Here is a 16,578-nt window from a genome sequence, read left to right as displayed (position 1 = left end):
TTACGCCGCTTGTTCACTCACTGCCACCGATTCAGTACCCGTACGAGAGGCATCCATGGCATCTGAGGGACCAGCGAGATACAGGTCCTCAGCGGACGCTAGAATCTCGACTTCATCCTCAGACGCAGAGCGCGAAAGGTGCGGTGGGGTTGGTGCCACCGCAAGTTCTTTGGCCTTAGAGGTCTTTCTCTTGGACTTCTCTCGCTGAACCTTGGGTTTCACAGGCTGGGAAGGCTTCACCGATTCAGTCTCCAGGACAGAGGAGGATCGTGAAGCCCTACGCCCGGCCGCTGGTGAGGACTTATGCCACTGGCGGCCGTCATCCTTCCCGCTGGTGGAACCGTGGGAAGGGAGGGTCATAAGGGAACTCTTACGAGCGAGAGTAGCCGAAGAAGTTAGACGCTTCTCCGGCTGAGAAGTGGGGACGGACGTCCCCAACGGGTGGGAGGAGGGTGCTCCTGAGGTAGGTGGTGCAGGAGCAACCGGTTGGTTAGGGCCCCCCACGGGCAAGGGGGCAGGAGGAGTCTTACTGCTTATCGAGCTGGCTGGAAGTCTCGAAACTGATGGGGCTAGCACAGTTGTTGTAGCAGCGGCGTAGGATGATGTCATTCTCACAGGATGGAGTCTGTCATATTTCCTTTTGGCCTCAGTATAGGTCAGCCGGTCCAGGGTCTTATATTCCATGATTTTGCGCTCTTTCTGAAAGACTTTGCAGTCAGGCGAGCAAGGTGAATGTTGCTCCCCGCAGTTGACGCAGATGAGAGGCGGGGCACATGGAGTATCAGGATGAGATGGGCGTCCGCAATCTCGACATACGAGGCTGGAAGTGCAGCGGGAAGACATATGGCTGAACCTCCAGCACTTAAAGCACCACATCGGGGAGGGATATACAGCTTGACGTCACATCGGTAGACCATCACCTTGACCTCTTCCGGCAACGTATCACCCTCGAAGGCCAAGATGTAGGCACCGGTAGCAACCTGATTGTCCCTCGGATCCCGATGAACGCGCCGGACGAAATGAACACCTCTACGTTCTAAGTTGGCTCGCAGCTCGTCATCAGACTGCAAAAGGAGGTCCCTATGGAAAATAACACCCTGGACCATATTTAAACTCTTATGTGGTGTAATAGTAACATTAACATCCCCCAACTTGTCACAAGCAAGTAACCTGCGCGACTGGGCGGAGGATGCCGTTTGTATCAGTACTGACCCAGAGCGCATTTTAGACAAGCCCTCCACCTCCCCAAACTTGTCCTCTAAATGCTCGACGAAGAACTGAGGCTTTGTGGAGAGAAAAGACTCCCCATCAGCTCTCGTGCAAACTAAGAATCGGGGCGAATAACTGTTACCTCCATCCTGAGACTTACGCTCTTCCCACGGCGTGGCCAGGGAGGGGAACGTTTTCGGATCGTACTTCTGAGCATTAAATTGAGCCCGAGAACGCTTAGAGACAGCTGGCGGCTGGCCGCCAGCGAGAGATGATTTACCACGCTTCATTGCGGGTCATCCGCCCTGATGCCACCTACTCCGACCAAGGGCCCTCCCCACGGGGGCCACCCAGGCACACCAAAGGCCACCTGGCAGGATGGCCGTTGCCGGGAGTCCCGATACGCCAGGAGGATAGGCATCTACTCCTTTGCATACGTGGGGAGTTAACGGCGCAGGCATCAGTAGAGCGTTCCCTGTGTTGTCAGGGGGCTACAACCAAGAGGGTACATGGCGGCCCCACCACAACGGACTGGCTACCGTGCTGGATCTTAGGTGCAAAAATGTCCAAGGTCGTCGTCGCAGTTAAAAGAAACACTGCAGAGTGCAGCGTGGTAATCGCACCCAGGGACGTATCCTCACCCAAGAGATCGAAAACGAGCGGGACACCATTGCAACGACGAGAAATCCGGCTAAAGGTCTAATTGCATGACGGATACAGTGCACCATGTAAGGCGCCCTTCCCCAGTTGGCTCGCTCTTCGGATAAATTTAGAAAGATGGAGGTCAAACCCGAGAGGGGACCATCACATAAGGCCGAAACGTTGGAGACTCCTTTTAGTCGCCTCTTACGACAGGCAGGAATACCGCAGGCCTATTCTAACCCCCGAACCCGCAGGGGGGCTTTCCACATGCTCCTGCTATACACTGTAATGTAGATGGCAGCAGGACGTACATGCCCCTCCCCCCCCTTCCCCTCTGCCTTCGCAAGCTGGTCGGTGAGAAGTTTGCATGTTCAATGCCCTACGCATGCTGAAGTACTCAGCCTACGTTGTGGTACGGCCTGTGTAAACTGTCCGCTGATGTCGTACGCGTAAACCACAAACTGTACTGCACATTGTTCCTTATGTACTGAATGATACATCGTGGCACATGTGTGACCATACAAAGACTGGGCCCAACAACGGCGGACCATACAGTCCAAATATTGTGCACTCAGCTACGTGTCGTCTCCCTATAAGAGCCGGATTACAGTTGTGGTGGTGGTTGTTGGGAAGTTAAAGGGGGACTAAACAGCTAAGGTCATCAGTCCCCCATTCCAAAAACAGGCGAGACAAAGTCGCGGAGCAGATAAAACCCCAAGGGGAAGGAGACTCCCCCCCCCAGGCACTAAAGAACACAAATTAGGCGACGAACACTACTGAAAAGAAGAAGAGTACAGACGAACACCCGACAGAAAGAAACAGAGGAAAAGAAGATGGCCGGAGACTGGTTGACTGACCACAAGAACAAAAAAAAAAAAAAGGAAAGAGTCAACCATCCGACGACACACCAAAACAGCAACAAATATGGAGAGATGCGTGGACAAAAGACACAGAAACGGAAAGGCGCAGGACTCCCTAAATGGATCCATAAAAAAGGACTAGCACAGATAAAATGTAAAACATTGTCAGCCATGGAGGCATTGTCGCTCAAAACCAAAGGCAAAGTGCCCGGGAGATTAAAAGACTGCCGGAGGGCGCGCAGTCGGGGACACTCCAATAAAATGTGGGCGACCGTCAGCCGGGACCCACACCTGACGCAAAAGATGGCCGTGCGTCAGGTATGTATGGCCGATGTGCAGCCGACACAGGAGAACAGAGTCCCTGCGAGAAGACCGCAGGGAGGAGCGTCACGCATCGGTCGTCTCCTTGACAGCCCTCAGTGTATTAGGTGCTGTCGGGCCTCGCCACTCAGCAGACCACACCCCAAGCACCTTACGGCGCAACACCAGCTGCTGATCACGAGCTGTGAGGCCGATCTCCAAAACTGGGGCGTCGATCGCCCCTTTGGCCAGCCTGTCAACACGTTCGTTCCCCGGGATGCCAACATGACCTGGCGTCCAAACCAAGACCACCGAACGAACAGAACGGGCAATGGTGGAAACAGACTCCAGAATAGAGGACACCAGAGGAGAAGAGGGACAGCAGCGGTCGATGGCCTGAAGGCTGCTCAGGGAGTCACTGCAGATGACGATGGACCTACCTGAGCAGAAACGCATATGCTCAAGAGCGCGTAAGATGACCACCAGCTCTGCAGTAAAATTACTGCAGCCAGCCGACAAGGAGCGTTGCTCAACATGGGCAGCATGAGCAAAAGCGTAAGCAGTGCGACCATCAACCAGGGAACCATCAGTGTAGACAGGCTCACAGCCCGGAAATGATTCGAGGAGCGCAAGAAAGCGGCGACGGAGGGCCACAGGTGGAACCGAGTCCTTGGGTCCCTGTGCCAAATCCAGACAGACGGACGGCCGGGGCAAACACCAGGGAGGCGTAGGTGCACGGACCCGGAAGGGAGGCAGAAGAGGGAATGACCCCAGTTCCGACTGCAGGGACCGGACGCGGACAGCTACGGAAAGCCCAGACCGAGGTCGCCGTTCGGGCAGATGGAGGACCATGGCAGGGAAAAGCAGGTGACGATTGGGATGGCCTGGCGAGCAATGCACGTGGACAGCATAGTCTGCGAGCAGACGATGGCGGCGAATCCGCAGCGGGGGAACCCCGGCCTCCACCAGTAGACTATCCACGGGGCTAGTGCGAAAAGCGCCAGTAACAAGACGAACCCCACAGTGGTGTATACGGTCTAACAACTTCAACACTGAGGGTGATGCAGACCCATAGGCCAGGCTCCCATAAGCAAGCCGGGACTGCACAAGCGCTCTGTATAATCGCAGCAGCGTGCAGCGATCTGCACCCCAAGACGTGTAGCTAAGGCAGCGGAGGGCGTTGAGGTGCCGCCAGCATTTTTGCTTCAGCTGAGTAACATGAGGAACCCATGTGAGCCGGGCCCGGATTGCAGTGTGGTACGCCATAGAGACTTGTGGGAGGAACGGACGCCCTGGATGGCGATCAGCATGAGCTGTCTGTTGATGTAGTGGCGCGTGTATTCGGACGTAGTCGTCTCTTCTCACACACTGTGATAGCATGGTGCACCGCGTTCCACATCTGCGACATGCTACAGAGGCGGGCTGACAGTCGTTCGCGCAATGGACATCGCTTACGTACGGGGGCCACCTTCCACGTGTTCTCTAGGCGTGTACATTTTGTTGCGTGTATGTGGGCAGACGTAGTGTGTTGTGACACCAGACACAGGCATGCAATAATCGTTGAAGTTGCAAATGGCGATGGACGTCTACGTTTGCTGGTGAAGTTACGCAAATGAACAACTGCTGACCCGTTGTGGTGCGGTTGTTCTGGCTAGAGGTTAATCAGTGATGGCGACGATCGGTTGAGCTACTAACCGGTTGTTTCAGCGATACCCACCATGCCCACGAACGTGAATGGCATCTGGGTGTGAAGCGATACGCGGCAGTGGCTGGGTGGGTCCGTCCCCGGCCGGTGAGGGGGGGCCTCCCGGCGTGCTGGCCGCGCGGTGCGTGGGCGCACGCGCTACAGCCGGCTGGTGAGGGCGGCCAGTGGCAGGCGCGCCGGGCGACGGACGCGGCAGGCGGCGCAGCTGCGCGCCGGCGCACCCTGCGCGCGGCGCCGTGCGGCCAGAGTAGGTCCTCGCGGGCCCGGTGCGAAGCGCGGTGGACATCTGCAGTGTGCTGGTCCGATTGAGGACTATGTGCGCTGAGGATGCGCCGCCGCCCGGCGCTCGGCGCCGCGACGCCGTCTGCTGCTCGGTCGCCTCAGCCGTTCTCGCAGGTGGTTTGTATCGCAGCTGTGCGGACGTGTTGGCGCGTGCGCTGTGCTGGGAGAGTTCGCTTCGGCACTCAAGTGGGGCTTTTGTCCTTCTGTGGCGCTGGCGTTGGAGCCGCCGGTCACCGTAGGTGGCGCGTGTTGTCTCCCGCCGGCAATGCCACGACAGCACGCTCCCGGGCCTCTGTCGGCAGCGGCAAGCTCAGTTGGGAGCATGGGTGGTCGCACCTAAAGCGTCTACTCGCCAAACTCCGGGCGATTGCGCCTCTCTCGAACCCGACCAAGTACTTAGGACGGCGCTGCGCGCCGCCGGGACCTGAGAGGGTTTCGAGGTGTATTGTGCAGGGGAGCTCAGCCTCCTCCTGTTTGCAGAATAATTGAGCGGACGCTTGCGTGTTCGCTCGGGCCCCCGGGACACACTCCCGGGCGGCCGGCTGCTCAGCTCTAGTTGACGCAGCTCCCTGGTTGATCTTGCCTGTAGTCATATGCTTGTCTCAAAGATTAAGCCATGCATGTCTCAGTACAAGCCGCATTAAGGTGAAACCGCGAATGGCTCATTAAATCAGTTATGGTTCCTTAGACCGTACCCACGTTACTTGGATAACTGTGGTAATTCTAGAGCTAATACATGCAAACAGAGTCCCGAGTCTGGCGTGAGGTCAGTCGCTTGACGGCGCGTTTCGGCGCGGGCCCGCCCGTTGCCGGCGCGCCGTAAGGCACGGAGGCTCGCACTGGGGCGTATCGCTTCCCAGTCGGGTGTGCCGCGGCAATCCTCACAGGGGAAGTGAAGCGTCTCTTATAGCCTCTCCTTCCCAAGTGGCTCTTTCCACCTTCCCGTGGTGCCAGACGTTAAGCTTGGCATTCTACCTTGCGACAAAAGGGAGAGCTGCAACCCAACCCGATGCGAAAGCGAAGGGTGCGTGGCACAGGGGGAGCTGTGTCAAGGGACCGAACACCAGTCCCTTTCTGTTCGCAGGGCACAGACCATCAGGTGTCCTGCATACCGGAGACCTCGTTCGTCGGCGTGGGATCGAGGCGCGACTCGGCAAGGGTGCTTCGCCGCGCCCCTGGGTAACCGGGGCGTGTTCTGCCAAACCCAGGAGGTGGTGACATCGCCTGGGCTAGGTTAGATGGGTCCAGACCGCTGAACGACTGGGTGACCGACCCACCACCTGAGTAGGAGTGGGTCCTTGGCCGACAGGTGGAAGCTCGAGCTAGTAAGCGGCGAAGGGCGAGAGGTGCATCCGCCTCTCCGGAGTGTGGGGTGCACTTGCCGAGGAGCGTCGAGTGAAATCGACGATGACGGAGCCACCGATGGGGACCAGTGCGCTGGCAACGGCGCGCTGAACTCTGCAGTTCGAAGAGTGCCCTTGGTCTTGGGGCAAGGCTGGTGGGCGAGCTGCCTCATGTCCCCCCCATGCCAGAGGAGCCGGTCCGGGACAAGAGACGGGCTCCCATTTCTTATCACTCGTTACTCATCATGGCGGCAACCGAAACGAGTGATTCTTGTGCGTCCAAACGCGCTTCTATTGCGCCTGATCCCTCTAACCAGGACGAGCTGGGACAGGCAGAAGGCGAATCCGTGACACAAAGGCACGGTAGAATTTCACTGCTCTTAGAGCAGAACGTCAAAAACGGCAAAATAAGCCAAGCAGCTTTAACAATTATAAAAAATGAACTTACTGCATGGGCCATTGCCCACGCAAAACTTGAAGGCAGAGTGGAGAGTTAGAAAAAGAAAACAACAGATTGAGAAACCAACCGACCAAGACCTGGGCGGCGGTGGCTGCGCAAGCACCAAGCAAGCTGCACACAACAAAGGAAACAATAGATAAAGCAGCCAAAAGAACAGACACTGCGGTCTTTCTCAGGACACTACCTGGGCAAGACACCAGTGTGAAGAAAATTCAAGAGCTGTTTACAAAAACTGTCAACGCAGCTAAAGACAAAATTAAAATAAAGAGAATAAAACCCAGCAAAAATTCAGTAATTGTGGAAGTAGCCTCAGAGGAAGACAAGGATAAAATATTAAACAATCAGAAACTAAACGCACTAATCAAACGTGAACCACCAAAGAAAAGGAATCCCTTCGTAATCCTCTATGACGTGCCAACTATTATGACGGATGAAGAACTGACAGATACAATAAAAGAGCAAAATTTTGATGATATAAATGAGGAGGAATTTCGAAAGAGTTTCAAATTGAGATTCAAGACGGGGCCTCGGGGGCGTGATGTGGTCCATCACGTTGCACAGGTCACGGCACCAATGTGGAGGAAAAATCACAGCAATGGGCAGACTATATGTAGGATTTCATTCTATTAACGTCAGAGACTACATCGTGGTACCTCGCTGGCACAATTGCGGTGACTTGGATCACATCCTAAGGCTTTGTACCAGGGAGTCTGTCTGCACGGAGTGTGGCACAAGTGGACACAACCGCAAAGAAGCAGCGGTCTGCATTCCCTGCAAAAACCGTGGGAAAAAGTCATGCGGAGCCTCAGGATGCAATTGTCCAACATACAGAATGTTGGAACAACGACTAATTTCTAAAATCGACTATGGCTGATCACAGCCCACCAAACGGGATGCCAAAGCATAAATCCCCAAGTAAGAGGAGGCGGGACGCTATGAGGGCAACCAGGGTCAAGAACTTCCTGCTGGCGCTTTCGGCTGCCACTAAAACAGAAATAAGAGACAAGGCCATACAAACAGAGCCTTACATGGTTGACATAAGCATACAAACAGATTTTACCGTACAGAACACAGATACCGCCCCTCAACGCCGGGAAACAAAGCCGACAATCCACCTGAAACGGCAAGGGCATCCTATGACTGCAATATCCCAGACAAAACCCAAAGAAAACCGACCCATCCAAGATAGTGCTGTTACCAGTACAAGCCTAAAGTCCACAACGCAGAACACTCCAGTGGTCAGATTGCCACCCGTGGACCCGGTAAGGGTATACCCCAACATCGAGTACACGATGCAACTGGCCAGGCTGGAAGAGCCGATCATCCTGGCCACCGCCTTACGGCATATGGTCCGTGTAGGACACGAAGGGGGTAAAAAGGTAACCTTCTCGGTAATGGAGGCTGTGGACAGAATACAGCTCGAGTCAGTGAATCTCCCCACTGATTTCGGAGCCCTGCGGGACATACTGAAAAAAGTTTTTGAGAGACGTGGCAAAAAGTTTGACCTCCAGAACATTTACGAACAGGCCGTACTGGCAAACGGACGAATTGCTTTCGACTGGAGTAAGACCTGGCCGGACGACCACATACATACATACTTCCCATGACGACTGAGATAATAATTGGACAGTTAAATACGCACAACAGTCGACTTGTTATGCAGGAGCTCCGTAAAGAGGTGGAGGAGAGGAGACTGGACGTGCTCTGCCTACAGGAGCCATACTCCCACGCTGGGAAAATAGCTTTTGTTGCCACTACTTGGCAAATTATCAGCAGAGGTGAGGACCCTAGAGCAGCAATAGTAGTAACAAACAAACTTTTGAGGGTAACTATGCTCACACAATTTGCAACTCGTCACTGCAACGTCGTGGAGCTTCAGTCCCCGATGGGAGTAATTATTCTCATAAATATGTATTTTCAATACGGAGATGAGATAGAACAACACTTAGAACATCTAGCAAGAGTTACCACGGCGTTGCGGGGACGAGAGATAATCATAACAGCTGATATCAATGCAAAATCCCCCCTGTGGTACAGCGGCACCAGAGACGCTAACGGCGAGAAAGTGGAAGAATTTCTTATGGCTTCGCAGCTCGTGGTGGCCAACAGGCCGGGCAATCCTCCTACATACACAGCAGGAGGAGGACAAGGCACGAATATAGATGTGACCCTTACATCACACAATGCAGCTAACCTAATAAAAAATTGGATAGTCGTAAGCAATGCCACCACGAGTGACCACAACTTGATAACCTTCACTCTAAGTGAAAGAGAGTGCAGCTGGACCATGGGGTGGGAGGTGCAATTTAACTATAACAAAGCAAATTGGGAACTTTTAGCAAGGGAGTGCGACATTTCTGCCTTACCAGAAGGTGACGCATATCAAGACCTAGACGTAGACGACAGAGCCGAGGAACTGGTGGGTGCAGTACATAGAGCGGTGAGGGTCGCTGTACCAACCAGGAGGAAGGCCGTGGCGGCCTCGCCATCACCATGGTCGCCCGAATTAGAGGAGTTACGGCAATCTGTCAGAAGGCTAAGAAGAAACTACCAGCGCAGTGTCGTCTGGCTGGAAAGACAAAGGTGGCAGTTGCAATACAGGGAGGCCAAACAAAGATTACAGAAGGACTTACGTGAAGTGAGAATGCGTAGCTGGGAAACCTACGTGCTGAACCAGTTAGCCTTAGATCCATGGGGTCTCCCTTATAAATTAGTAAGGGAAAAAAATCTGCCCTCCCCTGGAGTTATCAACAGTCAGGCGAGGGGACGGGATGACGGAGTCTTGGCAGGAAACTGCTGAGGTCCTTCTCCAGTCCCTGCTGCCTGACGACAATGCAGATGAAGAAACTGAAGTCCAGAAGCAACTGTGTGACGCATATCTAGTGGACTATAACAACAACACGGCAGTCTACCCATTCTCGGAAGAGGAGGTAGCTGCACAAATAAGATCCCTAAAAAGAGGGAAAGCTCCAGGACCAGACGGCATTGTGGCTGAGGTGGTGCAATTCCTGGCACCCCAGTTAGTCGCGCCGTTGACCCACCTATTCAACGAATGTCTAAGACAAAGAAGGTTTCCCAAGAGGTGGAAAACCGCGAAGGTGATAATAATTAAAAAAGGACCGGAGAAAGATCCAACCGAAGCTAAATCTCACAGGCCAATCTGCGTATTGGACCTATTCGGGAAGCTCCTAGAGAAACTGCTGGCTGACAGATTGACGGCCCACCGGGTACTGTGGGGGATGAGCAGCAGGCAGTTCGGCTTCAGGCCGGGGCGGTCGGCATCTGATGCCATCGCTCTGGCGGCTGAGGTCTGTGGCTCGACCCCGCATAAGTACGTCGTCGGCATCATGGTGGATATTAGTGGCGCCTTTGACAACCTGTGGTGGCCTTCGCTCTTCTCCTGCTTACGGGAGAATGAGTGTCCAGGGCCGCTTTATGGATGTCTGAGGAGCTATTGTGAAGACAGGGAGGTTTGGCTATCATCCCCTAGCGGGAGAATTGGAAAAGTAATCACAAAGGGATGTCCCCAAGGCTCTGTTCTGGGGCCCCTGTTCTGGGATATCCACATGGAACCACTACTGGACGAACTGCAACAAAGTGAGGAAGTGCTAGAGGTGATAGCCTATGCAGACGACCTCCTCCTGCTGGTCGGCGGTCGTAGCCGAGAGGACATCGAGCCAAAGATCGAAAGGGCCATTGAAAAACTGCACCAATGGTGCCTTAAAACGAAGATGAAAATATCTCCTACCAAATCCACATACTTACTGCTAAAACGTCAGCTTGTCAGGAATCCCACGGTCAGAATTGAAGGCTCACCAGCTCTTTGGCGACGAGAGGCGCGATATCTGGGAGTTATAATTGACGAGAGATGGAACTTTGGAAAACACATAGAAGCCGTGACTCAGAGAGCCCTCCAGCTACGAAATAATCTCATTTCCATTGGACATAAACGATTTCATCTCCCCCCTCATCTCATCAGACTCTATCACAATAGCATCTTGACTTCAGTAGTGGGTTACGGCTCGGGAGTCTGGGCGCACAGGCTCACGCGGGTTGTGCCCGCCATGATAGTGAGAAGAGTCCAAAGGAATATGATTCTAAGATCAGTAGGGGCCTACAGGACATCACCAGGGGGAGCCCTGTTAGTCATAATGGGGCTCTGCCCGTTAGACATCAAAATACGTGAACAAGCGGCATGGTATTGGGCCAAAAAAGGGGATGGGGAAAAAATAACAGATATCATGGGTGTGAGAGTAGAGGATAAAAGGGGAATAAGAAACAGATGGGAGGAATTGTGGCAGAGGATTTGGGAGGAAGATGAAACGGGGAGAAGAACATTTCAGTTTCTACCTGATGTTTAAGAACGCGGGACCATGAAATATTTTGAACCCACACGAGGACTCGTCCACTTTCTCACTGGTCATGGACCCTATCCGACATATTTATGTCGGTCTGGGAAAAGGGCAACCCCCAAGTGTGACTGTGGCGTGGCAGAGGGAACTCCTGATCATGTGGTTTTCGAGTGCCCTCTCTTCAATGACGTGGCAATGACACTCAGAGACAGACTTCCAAACCACGAGACATACAATCTTCTCAGACAAGAAGACACATTCCATACCCTGAACGCTCTGGCAGAAGAGGTATCACGAAAGGTCTTAATAGAATACCTGAGGGATCAAGAATAAAGACCGAACTCTTTAACCAACCGATTATGACCTGATCCAAATCCCATTCCGCCTGTGCGTGGAATGGCTGAGTTCCATTAGTTGGAAACCGCCACGTATGGGATTAGGGGGGTGGGATCAATCACACCGATTACGACAAGCGCCAACTATGACGTGGGTTAAGCTAGTAGTAGTAGGACGTAATTTAGAATACCAAAATAGGAAACTGCAGCGATTATTAACCTTGGCCGGCCCGGTGCCAGGGGCATGCTCCTCGGGGTTAGCTCGAGGAGCCTGGCCACTACAAGTAGGTTTATATTTTACTGGCACGCCTGTGACGCTGCAGTTAGTAGTCATTTCTAGGTTAGAAGTAGGTAAAAACTAAACTGCCCATTGTTGTTGTAGGAATCTAACACCACCTTAGGAACTTAATAGTAGCTCACTAACAACAAAACTGTAATCTAAGCTGCAAAAACTTAGTCTTATGTAACAATTAATGGTCCACTAATCATGTTAGGAGTTGGGCCACATATGTATAATTATTATTGTATTATTGTTATGTCAATAAAGACCTTTTTCTTATTTTTTTTTTAAAAAAAAGGAAACAGAGTCCCGACCAGAGATGGAAGGGACGCTTTTATTAGATCAAAACGAATCGGTCGGCTCGTCCGGTCCGTGTGCATTGGTGACTCTGAATAACTTTGGGCTGATCGCACGGTCCTCGTACCGGCGACGCATCTTTCAAAAGTCTGCGTTATCAACTGTCGATGGTAGGTTCTGCGCCTAACATGGTTGTAACGGGTAACGAGGAATCAGGATTCAATTCCGGAGAGGGAGCCTGAGAAACGGCTACCACATCCAAGGAAGGCAGCAGGCGCGCAAATTACCCACTCCCGGCACGGGGAGGTAGTGACGAAAAATAACGATACGGGACTCATCCGAGGCCCCGTAATCGGAATGAGTACACTTTAAATCCTTTAACGAGTATCTATTGGAGGGCAAGTCTGGTGCCAGCAGCCGCGGTAATTCCAGCTCCAATAGCGTATATTAAAGTTGTTGCGGTTAAAAAGCTCGTAGTTGGATTTGTGTCCCACGCTGTTGGTTCACCGCCCGTCGGTGTTTAACTGGCATGTATCGTGGGACGTCCTGCCGGTGGGGCGAGCCGAACGCGTGCGACCGCCTCGTGCGTGCTCGTGCGTCCCGAGGAGGACCCCGTTGAAATCCTACCAGGGTGCTCTTTATTGAGTGTCTCGGTGGGCCGGCACGTTTACTTTGAACAAATTAGAGTGCTTAAAGCAGGCAAGCCCGCCTGAATACTGTGTGCATGGAATAATGGAATAGGATCTCGGTTCTATTTTGTTTGTTTTCGGAACCCGAGGTAATGATTAATAGGGACAGGCGGGGGCATTCGTATTGCGACGTTAGAGGTGAAATTCTTGGATCGTCGCAAGACGAACAGAAGCGAAAGCATTTGCCACGTATGTTTTCATTAATCAAGAACGAAAGTTAGAGGTTCGAAGGCGATCAGATACCGCCCTAGTTCTAACCATAAAAGATGCCAGCCAGCGATCCGCCACAGTTCCTCCGATGACTCGGCGGGCAACCTACGGGAAACCAAAGCTTTTGGGTTCCGGGGGAAGTATGGTTGCAAAGCTGAAACTTAAAGGAATTGACGGAAGGGCACCACCAGGAGTGGAGCCTCCGGCTTAATTTGACTCAACACGGGAAACCTCACCAGGCCCGGACACCGGAAGGATTGACAGATTGATAGCTCTTTCTTGATTCGGTGGGTGGTGGTGCATGGCCGTTCTTAGTTGGTGGAGCGATTTGTCTGGTTAATTCCGATAACGAACGAGACTCTAGCCTGCTAACTAGTTGCGTGGCATCCTTCGTGCTGTCAGCGATTACTTTTCTTCTTAGAGGGACAGGCGGCTTCTAGCCGCACGAGATTGAGCAATAACAGGTCTGTGATGCCTTTAGATGTTCTGGGCCACACGCGCGCTACACTGAAGGGATCAGCGTGTCTTCCTAGGCCGAAAGGTCGGGGTAACCCGCTGAACCTCCTTCGTGCTAGGGATTGGGGCTTGCAATTGTTCCCCATGAACGAGGAATTCCCAGTAAGCGAGAGCCATAAGCTCGCGTTGATTACGTCCCTGCCCTTTGTACACACCGCCCGTCGCTACTACCGATTGAATGATTTAGTGAGGTCTTCGGACTGGTACGCGGCATTGGCTCTGTCGTTGCCGATGCTACCGGAAAGATGACCAAACTTGATCATTTAGAGGAAGTAAAAGTCGTAACAAGGTTTCCGTAGGTGAACCTGCGGAAGGATCATTACCGACTAGACTGCATGTCTTTCGATGTGCGTGTCGTGTCGCGCAACACGCTACATGTACGGCTCGCAGTAGCCGTGCGCCGCGTGCGGAACCACGCGTTCGTCCCAAAACTAACGGAAATGTTGTGTGGTACGAGCGCTGAAGCGCTGGAGCGGGTGGCCTGCGGCACCTGGCGCCGGTTTTGAATGACTTTCACCCGAGTGCCTGTCCGCTCCGGTGTGGAGCCGTACGACGTCCATCGGCCGTGAGGCCGTTGGACACAGAACGCTGGAACAGGGGCCGTCACACGCCTCAGTCCCGCCTATGCAACTGTCTTGAAAGAGACAGTGGAAACTATGAAAAGATCACCCAGGACGGTGGATCACTCGGCTCGTGGGTCGATGAAGAACGCAGCAAATTGCGCGTCGACATGTGAACTGCAGGACACATGAACATCGACGTTTCGAACGCACATTGCGGTCCATGGATTCCGTTCCCGGGCCACGTCTGGCTGAGGGTCGGCTACGTATATTGAAGCGCGCGGCGTTTGCCCCGCTTTGCAGACCTGGGAGTGTCGTGGCCGCCTATGGGGCCGGGCGAGTCTCCTTAAACGTGCGATGCGCGCCCGTCGCCTGGCGGTTCGCATACCGGTACTTACTCGGTAGCGTGCACAGCCGACTGGCGGTGTGGCGTGCGACACCTCGTACAACGACCTCAGAGCAGGCGAGACTACCCGCTGAATTTAAGCATATTACTAAGTGGAGGAAAAGAAACTAACAAGGATTCCCCCAGTAGCGGCGAGCGAACAGGGAAGAGTCCAGCACCGAACCCCGCAGGCTGCCGCCTGTCGTGGCATGTGGTGTTTGGGAGGGTCCACTACCCCGACGCCTCGCGCCGAGCCCAAGTCCAACTTGAATGAGGCCACGGCCCGTAGAGGGTGCCAGGCCCGTAGCGGCCGGTGCGAGCGTCGGCGGGACCTCTCCTTCGAGTCGGGTTGCTTGAGAGTGCAGCTCCAAGTGGGTGGTAAACTCCATCTGAGACTAAATATGACCACGAGACCGATAGCGAACAAGTACCGTGAGGGAAAGTTGAAAATAACTTTGAAGAGAGAGTTCAAAAGTACGTGAAACCGTTCTGGGGTAAACGTGAGAAGTCCGAAAGGTCGATCGGGTGAGATTCACGCCCATCCGGCCACTGTCCTCCACCCTCGGCAGATGGGGCCGGCCGCCCGCGCGGAGCAATCCGCGGCGGGGTCGTGTCCGGATGCCTTTCCACTCGCGGCGGGGTGGGGCCGTTCCGGTGTGCGGTGGGCTGCACTTCTCCCCTAGTAGGACGTCGCGACTCGCTGGGTGCCGGCCTACGGCCCGGGTGCGCAGCCTGTCCTTCCGCGGGTCTCGGTTCGCGTCTGTTGGGCAGAGCCCCGGTGTCCTGGCTGGCTGCCCGGCGGTATATCTGGAGTAGTCGATTCGCCCCTTTGGCGAGGGTAATGGGACGATAGCTGTCCACTGCCAGTGGGTCCGCACCGGGCTTCAAGATGGGGACAATAACACCCTCTCGCCATTGCGACGGGAACACGCCTTCGCTCCAAATGCGATTAAATATCGCGAGAATGTGTCTCTGGCAGTCCCTGGAGAGATGCTTCAGTATCTGCGCGTGGATGCAGTCTGGGCCTGGTGCTCTATCACGGCAATCGGCGAGGGCAGCGAGGAATTCCCTCTCGCTGAAAGGAGCATTGTATGTTTCAGAACGACGCGTGTGGAATGAGAACGGCGTCCGCTCGGCTCGCTCCTTTAGAGAGCGAAAGGCGGGGGGATAGGAGGCAGTCGCAGAGCTCTGAGCAAAGTGCGTGGCAAGCCGTTCAGCAATGGCGGCAGCGTCCGTGCAGACAGCGCCGTCCAAGGAGAGCCCAGGGACACCCGTAGGGGTCTGGTATCCATAAATCCGCCGGATCCGGGACCACACGAGTGAGGGGGAGACATGGGAGCCCAAGGATGAGACATACCTCTCCCAGCACTCCTGCTTACGCCGTGCAATAAGACGACGGGCCAAGGCATGGAGCCTCTTAAAGGCGACGAGGGTCTCGAGAGACGGGTGCCGCCTATGACGCTGGAGAGCCCGCCGACGGTCGCGAATAGCCTCAGCAATCTCCGGCGACCACCAGGGTACAGCCTTCCTCCGAGGGAGGCCAGAAGATCGGGGGATGGCAGCCTCGGCCGCTGAAATGATGGATGTGGTTAAAACACGGACCACCTCGTCAATGTCACCCTGTGGGGGAGACTCAATGGCAGCAGCAGAAGTAAAAGCCGGCCAGTCTGCCCTGTGAAGAGCCCAGCGGGGCAGGCGCCCAGAAGAACGACTCTGGGGTAGTGACAAATAGATGGGAAAATGGTCACTACCGCACAGGTCAGGGTGCACCCTCCAGTGGAGGGATGGGACAAGTCCGGGGCTGCAAAGAGAGAGATCGATGGCCGAGAACGAGCCATGGGCAACACTGAAATGCGTGGGAGCACCGGTGTTCAAGAGGCTAAGGTCGAGCTGAGCCAACAAATGCTCCACGGCCCGACCGCGGTCATCAGAGACAGTCCCACCCCATAGAGGGTTGTGGGCATTGAAATCGCCCAGAAGCAGCAATGGTGATGGGAGTTGAGCCAGCAGCGCAGCCAAGACATGTCGGGGGAGCTCCCCATCCGGAAGAATGTAAACAGAGCAAAGAGTAATAGCCGGCGAGAGCTCGACCCTGGCAGCAACTGCCTCTAAAGGCGTCTGAAGGAGTACTGGCGAACTACAGACAGAGTGGT

At 54.2% G+C, this 16,578-nt stretch overlaps 1 non-coding gene across 1 annotated transcript; it reads left to right on the top strand.

The window, feature by feature from the left end:
• The first annotated feature begins 14,146 nt into the window (after nucleotides 1-14,146).
• Nucleotides 14,147-14,301, top strand: LOC124620649. The gene has a single exon (XR_006980207.1). It is a non-coding gene; the product is annotated as a 5.8S ribosomal RNA (ribosomal RNA).
• The last annotated feature ends 2,277 nt before the right edge of the window (nucleotides 14,302-16,578 follow it).

This window comes from Schistocerca americana, chromosome 6 (assembly GCF_021461395.2).
Source record: "Schistocerca americana isolate TAMUIC-IGC-003095 chromosome 6, iqSchAmer2.1, whole genome shotgun sequence".
Lineage (NCBI taxonomy): Eukaryota > Metazoa > Arthropoda > Insecta > Orthoptera > Acrididae > Schistocerca > Schistocerca americana.
This window is presented reverse-complemented; position numbering and strand designations above follow the sequence as displayed.